Source organism: Sceloporus occidentalis, unplaced genomic scaffold (assembly GCF_023333645.1).
Source record: "Sceloporus occidentalis isolate IW3139 unplaced genomic scaffold, rSceOcc1.0.p SCAF_1, whole genome shotgun sequence".
NCBI lineage: Eukaryota > Metazoa > Chordata > Lepidosauria > Squamata > Phrynosomatidae > Sceloporus > Sceloporus occidentalis.
This window is the reverse complement of record NW_028316981.1, coordinates 257810522-257824746: the sequence shown is the minus strand read 5'-3', so window position 1 is coordinate 257824746 and position 14225 is coordinate 257810522. Positions and strand designations below refer to the sequence as shown.

General features: G+C 44.3%; 1 protein-coding gene across 9 annotated transcripts in view; it reads right to left on the bottom strand.

Annotated features, from left to right (window-relative positions):
* Positions 1-13843, bottom strand: part of PJA2 (praja ring finger ubiquitin ligase 2) — a 63010-nt gene extending 49167 nt beyond the window's left edge. For 2 of the 9 annotated variants that reach the window (XM_089492391.1, XM_089492433.1), the window contains exon 1: positions 13762-13843. The gene's annotated coding sequence lies outside the window, so the exon portion shown is untranslated. Of the gene's footprint in view, positions 1-8759; positions 8790-10258; positions 10408-13761 lie in introns of those variants that run through there. The other 7 variants (XM_089492400.1, XM_089492447.1, XM_089492439.1 and 4 more) reach the window with 7 other exon arrangements.
* Between the last annotated feature and the right edge of the window lie 382 nt (positions 13844-14225).

The window sequence follows — 14225 nt, the reverse complement described above, 5'->3', positions numbered from 1 at the left end:
CATGTTCTGCTTCTGCTGATTTTTCTGGCTGGCCCAGTCTGCAGTGTCTCTCGTGTTCCTTGATTCTTGTTTGCACACTGCATTTGGTGGTCCCTATCTAGACTTGTCCGCAGCTGCATGGTATGTGGTAAACTCCTGCAGCTGTGAGAGGGTCTCTCTGGTCCTTGACTGAGCGAAGCATTTGCTGGATTTTCTTCGTCGGTTTGTAAACCATTTGAAGGTTCTGCTTCCTCAACACTTTGCCTATTCTGTCTGTGACTCCTTTGATGTATGGTAAAAATACCTTCCCTTTGGGTGGCTGCTTGTCTTCACTTCTCCGGGTTTTCCTGGGTCTGGCAGACCTTCGGATGTCTGACCTGGAATAACCATTGGCCTGTAGAGCCCGGTCCAGATGCTTCAGTTCATCTTCCAAGAAGTGGGGTTCACAGATGCGTTTTGTCTGGTCTACCAGTGTTTTGATGTGCTTCTTTTTTGTCCTGGGTGATGGTTGGAGTTCTTGTGCAGGTATCAGTCTGTATGTGTGGCTTTTCGGTATACTGTGTGATCCAAACTTTGGTTCGGTTTGCGGATGACTAGGACATCCAAAAATGGCAGTGTTCCTTCCTTTTCTTTTTCCATAGTGAATTGGATATCTGTGTTTGAATGAGTAAGTCTATCTTTCTGTCTGGTGTGTGTGTGTGTGAAAGAGAGAGAGAGAGAGAGAGAGAGAGAGAGTGGCAGAGAGGGAGAGCATTGCAGCGACACTAGAAGGGGGTTGGATCTCCCAACAAAATTAGCAGGAAAGTGTGATTGAACTTTTTGCACTGAAAATTACTTGGGACAGCAGTGCTATAGGAAATCATTAATGGATTTTTCATGTGAATAAAAAGACTCGCTTTTACTATGGTCCCCCACAGTTCAACCACACAACAACTACACGTCATGAGGAAGAGGGGAACTGAAAACGTGGTTATCATGTTGTCATGCTGCTTTGATGACCATGTACAATAAGGGCCTAAGTCAATTTTAAAGAATGTAATAACCTTTGTTGCCTTAGTGCACTCTGTACATTTAGTTGGCAGGATATAACTTATAAATACTACAGAAAAACTTTATTGTAGTGCCAATGAAACAAGTAGTATATTATTGATAAGGAAGAAGAAAGTGTCCGCTAGCTAACTATTGTATATGTGTACAAGTTGACCTCATGTATAAGTCGAGGGAAAGTTTCAGGGTCAGAATCCTGGATTTTGATATGACCCATGAATAAGTCTAGGGTAAAACCTGGGGGCTATAAGAAAGGATGGAAAGGGGAAAATACCACTTCCACCCCTCCTTCTCCGGACCTCTCCCGACCACCTAACACCAATTCTCAGATGCTGGAGGAGAGGTTTTAACATCTGATTGAGAAGTGAAGAAAGAGGTGTTAAATGTGGAGTTTATTTAATGAGAAGAGGAGGCTTGCAAATCAGAGTGAAGAGGGAAACAAGGGCCTGTTACAGACTGCCAAAATAAAAAAAATTTTGAGACCCGAAGCAGCTTTATTTTTATAATAAAATAAAATAAAAACAAAAAAATAAAAATAAAAATAATAAAATAATAAACCACAAGTCAGGTATTTTTGCATAAAACTGTGTAGATTAAGTTAGGAGCTGCCAACTTGTCAGCATTCAGGTTTTTAGAAGTAACCACTAGCACATTAGAACCATGTTTTCCTAGAACAGTAGTTCTCACACCCTGGTCATCTGTGTGTTTTGGACTTCAGCTTCAGTTTCCCTGAGCATTAGCCAGACTGGATACGGCTTCAGGCACTGTAGTTCAAACTACCCAGAGGCCCAGACTTTGACACTGCTCTATCTTAGAGCAATGCTTCTTATTTATCTGATGGGGAGAACTGGTATTTTTTCTATTATGCTAGATATAGGTACCATATTTGTGTCCATTGACTATCACTGTTTCTTTCATTCCTGGAAACCTGCTGCAGATTGGCTACTAATGGCTTACTGAGTGTGATCACCAGCCAGTAAACTCTGCACATCCTCCTAAATTTGTTAATCACTCCCTGAAGAATACAAGCTGACAACATGTCTGCAGTAATTTGTCCCATCCAGATGGTCTAAACCAAATACTGTTGATTCTTTTTGGAGCATCTGGAAAGAAGCAAGTTTTTTCAACTATTTACTATTTTGTAATGAAACTGCTGGACACCATACTGATCTTACATGATGCTCTGAAGCTGTCATTGGGTATTGCACTATATGGTTGTCTTAGGCCTTCCAATAGGCATCAAAAGAGTTGATCATGACATACTAGCTTAGAAGCTTTGTTGGCAGGGAGATTCAAGGTGATAAGGGTCATGAGCTCCTTGGAATCTATTATCTACACAAACTGTTTAATATGTCTAAGACTGCTGAACACAAGCAGAGATTTGGGCAGAATTCCATGGGCAAAATGAGATAGTATAAAAATAGTTGTGCTAGTGGTTGCACTATCTCAGAGGTTGTGTAAGTATTAATACTTGCCACTCATTCTGCAATCATGCACACAGCTCTCTTACTTTTGACTCTGGGCTTTAACAGGCAGGCAGGCAGGTAGGCAGGCTATCATGGGCCAACCCCACAGGATCCTGCACATGGTTTCCACCTGGGCCAGTCCACAGGTCAGTGAGGTGACAGGCAGTCCTAAGAACTGGAGCGCAGCTTTGGTGCAGCTTCTCGCCTCTTAAGATGTGTGTATCATTTAAAGAGCATACCTCCAAAGTCACTAGAAGAAGCAGCTTTATTTTGGCCTGTCTGTATGGGCCCAGAATTAGCATGAAAGCCTATGAAATGTAGCCAGTCTCACCATTATGAGTAGGACATTGGGATAGTTATGTATGTACCAGTACTCGTTTACAGTACAAACTAGCAGAACTCTCCACTAATACCTGCATCAGATTCCACTGAAAGCACTAACAAGCAAATGCTCAGATGACTCACACGGCCCATACAGACAGGCCAAAATAAAGTTGCTTCAGTCTCTGTGGAGATATGCTGTTTAAATGATGCATGCGTCCTAAGAGACTAGAAGCCAAACCAAAGCCATGCTCCAGTCCTAAGGACCGGAGCGCAGCTTTGGCGCCGCTTCTGGCCTCTTAAGATGGCATGTGTCATTTAAATAGCATACCTCCAAAGAGACCCAAAGCAGGTTTATTTTGGCCTGTCTGTACAGGCCCACATTCACCTAACTTCCAAGTACAAACTTATACCAGTACTTTCAGCTCATACATACCCTCAACTTGAATTCTCCTTGTGCCACTGTTACAACAGCAACATAAAAATGCATAAAGAAATCCAGTAGCATTTTTTTAAGATTAACTAGTTTATTATAGAGTAAGCCTTCATGAACCTCAATCCACTTCATTAACTGAGGAAGGGGACTAGAATCCATGAAAGCTTATGCTAAAATAAATCAATTAGTTGCAAATATGCTACTGGTTTTCTTTATACCTTTTGAAGCTAAAACAGACTAACCTGGTTCTACTGGTACTTGTACCTCTGCCTTCCAAATGTATCCCTCTCTCTTCAGGACTGAGGCCCTGACTCAGTAGGCACTGTGTTTGCCATTACTCACAGCTGCTTTGCCTGCTAGCGCTATAAAACCAGGACCTGACAGGGCTCTGCTGCAAAACAGCCCAGTGGAGAGAATGGAAGGACCACAGTGACTATTTGGGGCCAGGGGGAAGAAGCAGCTGCTGGTTCTACAGTTACCTGGACCTTCCAAGTGCCTTCTAAGAAGTAAAGCCCTCCCTCCAGTCCATCTGGTGCCATCTGTCCATGGAGGCAGAGATGCAGGTCCAGCTTCACCAGGCCTGGCTTGAGCTAAGAAGCAGAGCCCTCCCTCCAGTCCATCAGGTGCCATCCGTCCATGGAGGCAGAGATGCAGGCCTAGCTCCATCGGGCCTGGCTGAACTAAGAGCCCTCCCTCCAGTCCAACTGGGGCCATCCAGGCATGGAGGGAGAGATGCGGGCCCAGCTCCATCAGGCCTGGCCTAAGCTAAGAAGCAGAGCCTTCCCTAGGGTTGCCATAAGTCAGGACCTCCAAACCGGGACAAATGTAGGACAACATTTTCAAATGTAGGACACTTTTATAAAAATGGAAGACACGGGGGAAATGCTGGTTTTTTTAAAAAATATATAGGGTTAGATAGAAGGGGGGTTCAATAAAGGGGTTTGAGAAAGGGGGGCTATAGAAGGAGGGCTAGATGGGGTACCTAGAGGGGGTTAGGGTTAGATAAAGAGGAGTAAGATAGAGAGGGCTTAGAGGGGGGCTTAGAAGAGACTTAAATAAGGGAGTTAGATAGAGGGGGGTTAGATGGGCTTAAATTCTAAAGCACCAGAGTTGTTCTCTCTGCAGGGCTCTCAGACTACATACACATTGCAGAAATAACTCAGTCTGACAGTACTTTAACTGTCCTGGATCAATGCTATGGAATTCTGGGAAACGTAGTTTGTTGTGGCTCCAGAGCAGAGCTCTGCTTGTTCAGTGCCAGGAGCTGATTTGCCTGTGTAGTTTGGCTATCTGTGAATTTCACAAACTGCTCGGATTCCCAGTGATTGGGCAGTATATAAATAAATCCTATTATTATTATTATTATTATTATTATTATTAAATAAGGGGGTTAGAGCAGTGGTTCCCAAACTGTGTCCTTTAAGAGATTTTGGACTTCAACTCCCAGAAGCCTCAGACATGTTACCCAATAGTCTGAGATTCTGGGAGCTGAAGTCCAAAATTACTTCAAGAGCACAGTTTGGAGATCACTGGGTTAGAGAGAGGGGTTGGAGGGGAGTTTAGATGGAGAGAAGGTCGTAGATAGAAGGGGGTTAGAGAGGGCTCTGTTAAAGTGGGGTAACAGGGGGAGAGGGAGTCAGAGAGAGGGTTAGAGAGGAGAGGGGTGTGTGTTTGGGGGACCTTAGGGAGGGGGCTTCCAATGTCCGAGGGGGGCGATCCTGGGGGGAGCCTGGGGCCCAGGAGGGGCCTGGAAGGTGCCCTCTTGCCTCTCCTGGGTGCCAGCCCCTTCCTCCTCTTCTGAGCCTTGCCGAGGCTCTCCCTCCTCGTCCTCTCTGACGGCTGGGTCCCTGAGGCGCCCCTCCCCTTTAGTGAGGCAGCTCTCCTGGCGCTTCAGAGCCCCTTCCTTGCAAGAGCAGGAGGAGGAGAAGGGCTGGGGGGCAGGGGTTCCAGAAAAGGGCCCTTTCCTCCCCTCTCCCAGCGGCCTGCCTGGATGGGCAGGGTCCACTGCTGCTGCCTGCCTGGCCCTGCTCCTCCTCGCGCCTTGTTGCCCTGCCTGACTAAGCCTGCTCCTTGGGAGGGCTGGCCAATAGGGGCAAGGCAGAGCAGCAGAGCCCTCCCCTGCCAACTCCAGCCCTGGTTGTTGCGCTCATCACAATATAGGGATGCAGCAAGGCCAGGAGCCGGGCAGAATTGAAGAGGGCGTGACGGGACCGGGAACGCCCCCTAGAAAGCGGGGGAGTCACGCCTCCCACCGGGTTATGGCAAGCCTAGCCTTCCCTCCATCTGCCATCTGGCCGTGGATGGAGAGATGCAGGCCCAGCTCCATCAGGCCTGGCCAAGATTAAGAAGCTGAGCCCTCCCTCCAGTCCATCTGCCTTGGTCCAGGCCTCAGAGGGAGAGAAGATCTGCTGGGCCTGATCCCCTTCCCCACCACCATTCCCTTTTCCTTTTGTGTCATGTCTTTTTAGATTGTAAGCCTGTGGACAGGGAACCATCTAATTAAAAATAATAATAATTGTAAGCTGCTCTAAGAGCCTTTAGGGCTGAAGGGCAGGGTATAAATACAGTAAATTATAATAATAAATAACCTCTTTGAATTACAGCATGTCACCTACACTCCTGTTTTTCAGGATGTATGTAATGACCAAACATGATATAATAATAGTTCCAGGTCACACCTGTTTTCCATTTCCAGTGAACTGCTCCACAAATGTCTGCTTAATTATTGAAAAAATGCCTAAACATGCCTTGGATCAGCAAACATCTTACATATGGCTAGATATTTTAATGTCATTCAGTAACCATCATCAGAAATGTAGCTTGCTTTAAAAAAGGGAGGGAGATGCATCCACTTGTCAGAAAGTAGCACATTCCCCACTACCTATGTGAGCAAGCAAACTAAATTGCCTATTTAATTGGAAAGACCAATCAAGGCCATTACAGAAAGATAGTTTGATACCATGATACTAAGTATATTTTCTTGAGTATAAATCTAACCAATTGCATTTAGATTTACTTTTTGTCAACTAAGCAATGGTTCATACCCTTTTCATATCAAAAAGCACAAAATTGAGCAGCACCTACTCAGCAAAACTTTATCAAATTGTAAACCAAAATTAACTAATTTAATCAAAGATTGGTCAAATTAAACTTTAAACATGAAAACTGTAGAACAAGTATGTTGTGCCAGCACCTCCCACTTTCCCTTTAATTTGTCAAGAGTTGAAGTTCAGATTCGGCACTACAGTCAATCAAGAGCAAATAAACTTAAAAATATGCACAAGCTCTCACAGTAATTCACATTTAAGAAAGCCAGAGTGATTTAGAGTTTTAAGTGATGTACTAGGACCCTGGGAGATCAGGGTTCAAATTGCCACTCAGTCATGTAAACCCACTGGGTGGCCTTGGCCAAGTCACCTCAGAGAAAGCCAATGGCAAATCCCTTGAAAAAATCTTGCTGAGAAAACCCTGTGATAGGGTCGCCATAGGTCAGAAACAGTTTGAAGCCCCATGATGAAAACAACTTATATTTGTATTACTTTGAATTTAAAGTAATGCTTCAAATCTTTAAAGCATAAATAATGCTGTGATTTGGATTCACTCCCCCCCCCCCCCCAAATCAGCTTAGGAAACAAATATATCAAATCCAGTTATCTAAGAGCCAGCATGGTGTAGTAGTGGTTTGAGCACTGAACTATGACTGGAAACCAGGGACTGGATCATTGCTTGGCCACGGAAACCCACTGAGAGACCTTGGGCAAGTCACACACTCTCAGCCTCAAATGATGGCTATGACAAACCCCAATTGAACAAATCTTGCCAAGAAAACCCCATTGCCTTAGGGTCACCATAAGTTGGAAACAACTTGAAAACACATAACAATAACCAGAGAGCAAAGTAAAGAATTCAATAGCCTGTGTTTCTTTTTCAGTTATGTGTATACCACTAAAAGATAGAAGTTGAAGCACTTTATAAAAGAACAAACATTTCTGCTTGTAACATACTGGATTATACAATTATAGAGGGTAAAGAGCAAGAGACGCTATCTGACCCCAAAGCAGGAACTAGACTAATATGCCTTTGGCCTCATTCCCACTACAGTTTGATGCGAAGTGTGATGCATGCTATATGACCCTCGTTCACATTTGAACGCGCTTCCGATCCTCATTTGAACGATTAGAGGAGGAAAGGTCTGGGGCAAACACAAATAGTCCAGGAAATAGGGTTTCCTGACACTAGTTTGGGAGAGGTTTTTTTTTTAAAGAAAGCTCGTTTCTGAAGCGTGTCCAATAAGTGGGAATGCCAGATCAGAATTGTATGGAGTTTTTTGCCATAGAATTAATTGCAAGTAGTTGCTTTAGCAATAGATTGATTTTGCGATCAACTCTATGGCAAAAAATAAAAAAAAATAAAAAAAATCTCGCTCTCCTCCTCCTCCTCCTCCTGGGTCTCCCATTGCCACGGAAAGCCGCCGCCACTTGCCTGATGCTGGTGGGGCTTCCTTCCTTCCTCCTCTCACCCTTCTTTTCCTTCCTCTTCCCCTTTTCTTTTTCTTTCCTTCCAGCCACGCTGCCACTGCTTTTCCCAGGGGCTGATGGTGCTTGCGACGGTGCTGCCGCACTGCCAGCCAGCACAAGGCAAACGGTGGTGGCACAGCAGCAGTGCCAGAAGCCCCATCAGTCCCGGGAAAAGCAGTGACAGCCTGGCAGGAAGGAAGGAAAAAGGCAAGGAAGGAAGGAAAAGAAGGGGGAGAGAGGGGAGGGAAGGAAGAGAGAGAGGGTTCTGTGGGAAAGGGTTTGGGGTGTGTGTGAAGGACAAGTGTTCCCAGCTAAAAAAGCAGTTCCAAACAAGGTCCCTATTCATAGTGTTTCAAAGGGACCTTTTGGAATCACTTTACAGTCGGTCCTTCTTATACACGGATTTTTTATACACGGATTCAAGCATACACGGTTTGAAAATGTTCCAAAAAAGTATAAATTTACCTTGATTTTCCATTTTTTATTAGGGACACCATTTTGCTGTGTCATTATATTTAATGGGACTTGAGCATACACGGATTTTGTTATACACGGGGGATCTTGGAACCAAACCCCAGCGTATATCAAGGGTCCACTGTACTTAGTAGAGCGGAGCCAGATTTGAATGCGGATTATATCCCAAGTGGGAATGAGCCCTTTGATTCCTTATTAACTTGAATCCCTAAAGCAGGCATGGGGAAAGTGTGGTTCATGGGGTGCATGCAGCTCTTTGGACCCCTAAAAGTGGCCTGCGGTTCCTACAGATCACAATTAGGAATCCAAAGGGCCACATGCGGCCCACATCCCCTCCAGCTTTGAGAATATTTTTCAAACTGAGTTTTTGTCCTAAAACCAATCCTAATCTCCAAAAACTTCCTAAAAAGCCAACAGTTTGCTCTCCTAGGATGGCAACTGAAGAAGAGAAGGTACCAATAATGGAACAAAAGAACAAGACAGCAAAGGATGTACTATTAACTTGGATTTAGTACTCACATAGAATCTTACAAAGATGAAACCCAAATTCTAGAAAGTGAGAGGAAGCTGCAATAAAAGGAATTGGGAAAAATGAATCTCCAGGAACAGATGATATTCCAATTGAACTCCTACAATCACACTGACAGTATCAACTCTAGCGTTAGCTAAAATATGCCAACAAATATGGAAAACAAAACAGTGACCAACAAACTGGAAACATTCAATATACATCTCCCTCCACAGAAAAGGCAACACAGAAGACTTCAGAAACTATAGGAACATAGCATTAATCTCCCACGCAAGCAAAATTATGCTCCTCACCCTCTATAATTGTATAATCCAGTATTTTACAAGCAGAAATGTTTATTTATTTAATTATTTGTATAGAATGTACACCATAGGCAGATTTATTTTAATTATATGTGTAAATCTACAGTGCTATAGAAATAAAACTTAATAATAATAATAATAATAATAATAATGGTTTTTTGTGGGGTTTTTTGGGCTATGTGGCCATGTCCTAGAAATTTTTTTTTCTTCCACTGGGAATCAATAATAATAATATGCTTACAACATTGACTCCAATCATATATTGAGAGAAAAATCCTGGAGGTGCAAGCAGGGTTCAGGAAAAGCAAAGGCACAAGGGACCACATTGCAAACATACGATGGCTAATGGAGCGTATCAAGGAATTCCAAAAGAAAATAAGCATGTGCTTAATACACTATAGCAAAGCCTTTGATTGCATAGATCACAAAAAGTCATGGAAAGCTCTGAAAGACAAGAGAGCACCACTACATTTGGTAGTCCTGATGAGAAATCTGTATTAGAACAAGAGGCCACTGCTAGAACAGAAAATGGAGAAAGGGAATGGCGAAGTGGTAAAGCAAGGCTGCATCTTATCACCCAACTTGTTGAACTTGTATACAGAAAATATCATATGATGAGCAGGTTTTGACTAAGAAGGAGGGATGAAAATGGATGACACCATACGAGGGGGTATCGTAAAGTAATAATTATCACCCGGAAGTTATCATGGTAGATTGATGAAATTTTGTCAGTGTCGTCATTGATCCCTAAGTGCATGATGTTGAGAAAATCAGCTCATTGTGTCCTTTATTTTTGTTACCGGTTGTGCCAGAAATGACTAAAGTGTAAGATGGAGAAGATTGAAGCTCGCAGCTTAATAAAGTTCCTGCATTTGAAGGGTAATAGTGCTCGGAAAATTAATGATAAAATTATGATAGTTTGTGGAAATGATTGCCCATCTTATGACACTATTGTGAGGTGGAAAAGGAATTTCCAAACTGTTCACATAGCTGTCACAGATGAGCCAAAATGGATGAAGCGGTAATCCTGGAATACAGATGAGCAACCATCCAAATGATCATGAATGAAACTGGTCTCAGTTATAGTAGTGTGGAAAATTATTCATGATGAACTGCATATGTCTAAGGTATCTGCACAATGGGTTCCATATTTGCTAACCCCTTTCCAGAAACAAACATGGCGTGACCTTTCAAGACAGATGTTGTTGACACTGTTGGAACAGGATGAAGAGGTCTTTTTTTGTCATCTGATAACCATGGATGAAGCTTGGATCTATCATTATGATTGGGAGACCAAAACCATGAGCATGGAGTGGAAGCATGCCGATTCCTTTCCCTGCAAAAAGGCAAAGGAGCAAAAGTCAGCAGGGAAGTTCATGCTCTCAGTTTTTGGGGACTGTTATGGAGTTATTCTCACAGATTACCTTGCAAAGGGACAAACCATCACTGGCACATACTATAGCAATCTTCTGAACAAATTGCGAGATGCTCTGAAAAAGAAGAAACACCATGGTATGCTCTCCAGGGGCATTCGTCTCCTAGCTGACAATGCACCAGCTCACTCATCTTAAACTGCAGTTAATCCAGCAAAAGCACATGGCTTTGAGATTTTGCAGTATCCACCTTATTCACCCGACCTCACACCAAGTGACTTTTTCTTGTTCCCAGAAATGAAAAATCCATTGTGGGTCTCCAATTTGACAACACAAATGATGTCATTCATGAAGTGGAAGAGTGGTTTAAGGTACAATCTGAAGACTTCTACAGTAACAGTATTCAGAGGGTCAAGAAACGCTGGGAAAAGTGCGTAAATCTGGATGGTGACTACATAGAGAAAAGTTAACAACAACAAATCAAAACAAACTTTCTGTCAAAAAATTTTAAAGGTGATAATTAAAACTTTAAGATACCCCCTTGTACTAACAGTGGAAAACATCATAGACTTGGAACAATTACTAAGGAATGTCAAGGAAGAAAGTGCAAAGGCAAGCTTACTGCTGAACGTAAAGAAAACAAAAATAATGACCATGGGGGACCTATGTAAATTCAACCTAGACAATTTCGCATACCTTAGATCAAAATGAGACTGCAGTCAAGAAATAGGAAGACTAGGAATGGGGAGGCCAGCAATGAAAGAACTAGACAAGATTCTAAAGAGTAATGATACACAACTGAGCACTAAAGTCAGAATTGTCCAATCTACTGTATTCCCCATCACCATGTTTAGATGTGACAGCTGGACAGCGAAGAAAGTGAGCAAAAAGAAAATCAACTCATTTGATTGAGATGGAGAAAAATGCTGAAAATACCATGGACGGCCAAAAAGACAAGCAAATGGGTCCCCGAACAGATCAGGCCTGAACTCTCCTTGGAAGCCAAGATAATTAAATTGAGGCTGTCATACTTTGGACACATCATGAGAAGACAAAAGACAATATGTTGGGAAAGGTAGAAGACTGTAGAAAGAGGAAGACCACAGGCCAGATAGCTAGACTCAATTAGGGAGACCACAGGCCTGAATCTACAAGCACCAAGTAGAGCAGTGGAGGATACTTGGGGATGCCTCATCCACAGGGTCGTCACGAGTCGAGGTTGACTTGAGGGCAGCTAACAGTAACAACAACAACAACAACAACAGCAACTGATATTCAAAAAAGAACATACAAAGAAGCAATAGTACAAATGTATTTTTTAGGAACAAGTAAATCAATCTCATTAATGCTCAGCTAAAAGAAATGGAAAGCAATGCTGGAAGATGCAGTCCAACAATAGTAGGCGATCCAGATAATACTAACAAGCATGTTTGTGTAACCATGTGGGGGAAAGTCTCTGTAGTTGAACCTGATGAAGCAGATTCAGGACCATACTAGCTGTGAAAAGAGCAGCACATATATTCTACACAGGGGCCAAATATATATATAGAAGGGGCTGCCTCCAGAAAAAGGAATGCGCAGGGAATGGAAAGAAACCCTCCATGTTCTTCTTGTATATTCCAGAGGCTTGCTTTCTTCTAGTATAGGAAAACCATTTAAAGCAATGGTGTTAAACAAGGGGACTGGAAGAGAGAGAGAGGTTTTGCTCTTTCCCCACGTGCTGTGTTTATATCTGTGTAAGTGCGTGTGCGTGTTAAGAATACATCTTTATAGCCCCTTTCTTCCCCACATATTTACATGTCAGCCGAGCAGACAAAGGCACAACTCCCTGTCATATCTAGTTTAATATTCAATTACTCATGATGACCTATGTTGATGTTTGTATTGGCCTTTCATAACGCCTTCCAACTGCACTTCTGAGTTCTCTTTCTTTCACTTATGGGAAATGGAAGAGAGCAAATACAGTGGTCCCTCCACATTAGCTAAAATTGGGAGCGCAGGACTCCTGTGAAAGCGGACAAACTGCAAATAAACAAAGACTACTTTTTAACCTGAGAGACCACCTCTCTAGGAATCTCTAGGTCCTCCAGCAGAAGTCCCAAACTGCCAAAAGTTGACCATAGATTCATGCTTATGAACGCCTAGAGAAACGTTTTCTCTAGTAATCTCTAGATCCTCCAGTGCAACTCTATGGTCAATTTCCAGCAGAATTTCCCTGGAGACCTAGGGATTCCTAAAGAGAACATAGTCATCAAATCCACAAATAATCAAAACCGCAAAAGTCAAAGCCGCAAATGTGGAGGGCTGGCTGTAGTCAATACAACGTGGGAATGTACAAAAGATGGGACACAGGTGACTCTTCAATACTGGGCTCTACTAGAGCCCTTCAACGCATTTCAGTTCTTGATATTGACCAATAAAAGCCCCCAAACTATCCTATTCTCTCAACTGGTGAGAAAGAGGAGGACCCTTGAGGCCACAGGGCCCTCAGTGCCCATAGGAATAAACACAAAGTTGCCAAGGTCTGACAGAGGCGGCTCCCTGCAGCACTGCCACACTCCCTGCCATGCAAGACACACAACACCGTCTACCCCTCAGAGCACCTCTGGCCTGTCTACAAAAACGCAGTTGGACCCCACTTTGACTGCCATGGCTCCACGCGCTTTGGACTTGGGGTCTGTAGTCTTCTGGGATATTTAGCCTTCTCTGGTCCAAGACACACTGCAGAAATAATCCAGTCTTGAAACTACAATTCCCAGGATTCCCTAAGCAGTGAGCCAGGGCAGTTAAAGCTGTCTTGAACTGGATTGTTCCCGCAGTGTGTCTTGGAGAGGTCTGGTGCCAGGGTAAACTACAAGTCCCAGAATTCAACAGGGCAGTTAAAACGGGGTTGAGACCTGGACTAATCCCCCAAGTGTGGCACCCTTTTGCCAGGAGCGAGGCAGACTTGTCACAAATTCTTGTAGATATGGCATCTACTCACTCTAAACCAGTGCTCCCCAAATTGTGCCCTTTAAGAGGATGATTTTGGACTCCAGCTCCCAGAATCCCAGGCTATTGGCCAACGTGGCTGAGGCTTCTGGGAGAGGGAGTCCAAAGGCTCTTAAAGGGGCACAGCTTGGGGAATCACTACTCAAACCCGTCCGTGCCAGGCCGCCTTCGTCTTGCTCCCCGCCCCGCCCCCGGCCTGGCATCCCTGTCTCTCCGACCCCGTCCCCTGGCGCTTGGGAAGGAAGGAAGCCTGGCTCCCCGCAGGGACCGGAAGTGGGGGAGCGCGGCCTGCCTCCCTTGCTCCCACCAACACCTCCAAGACTCACCCGCTTACCCCTGAGAACAGAGGCCGACTGACTGGGCAGCCACAGCCGCCACACGCAGACGCTCATGCGCGTGCGCACACCGCCGCAGAATGGAAAGGCAGCCCGGCCAATCCCGTCTCGCGGCGTCCAATCCGGCTCCTCCCCTCTGAGGAAACTAAAGCGGTGATTGGATAGAACGCGAGAGGGGGGTGGGGGCTTTGCGAGGCGTCGCTGTCAGCCAGGCGCTGCTTCTTCCCGTCCATAACAGAAAGCGCCATTTTAAACAACCCCTCACTGTCAGAGCCTACGCGCAGGCGCAGTTCGCCCCCTCTCTCTGCAGAGGCGATCTGTGCCCGTTTGGGGCCTTGCAGAGAGAGGGAGCCTGACTGGTAGTAGTAGAGCTTTATGGCTTCCCTTTGCCAAGGAGTGTGGCAAAGCGCGCTGAATATGATCACTATTATGTTGACACCTCACACAATACGTTA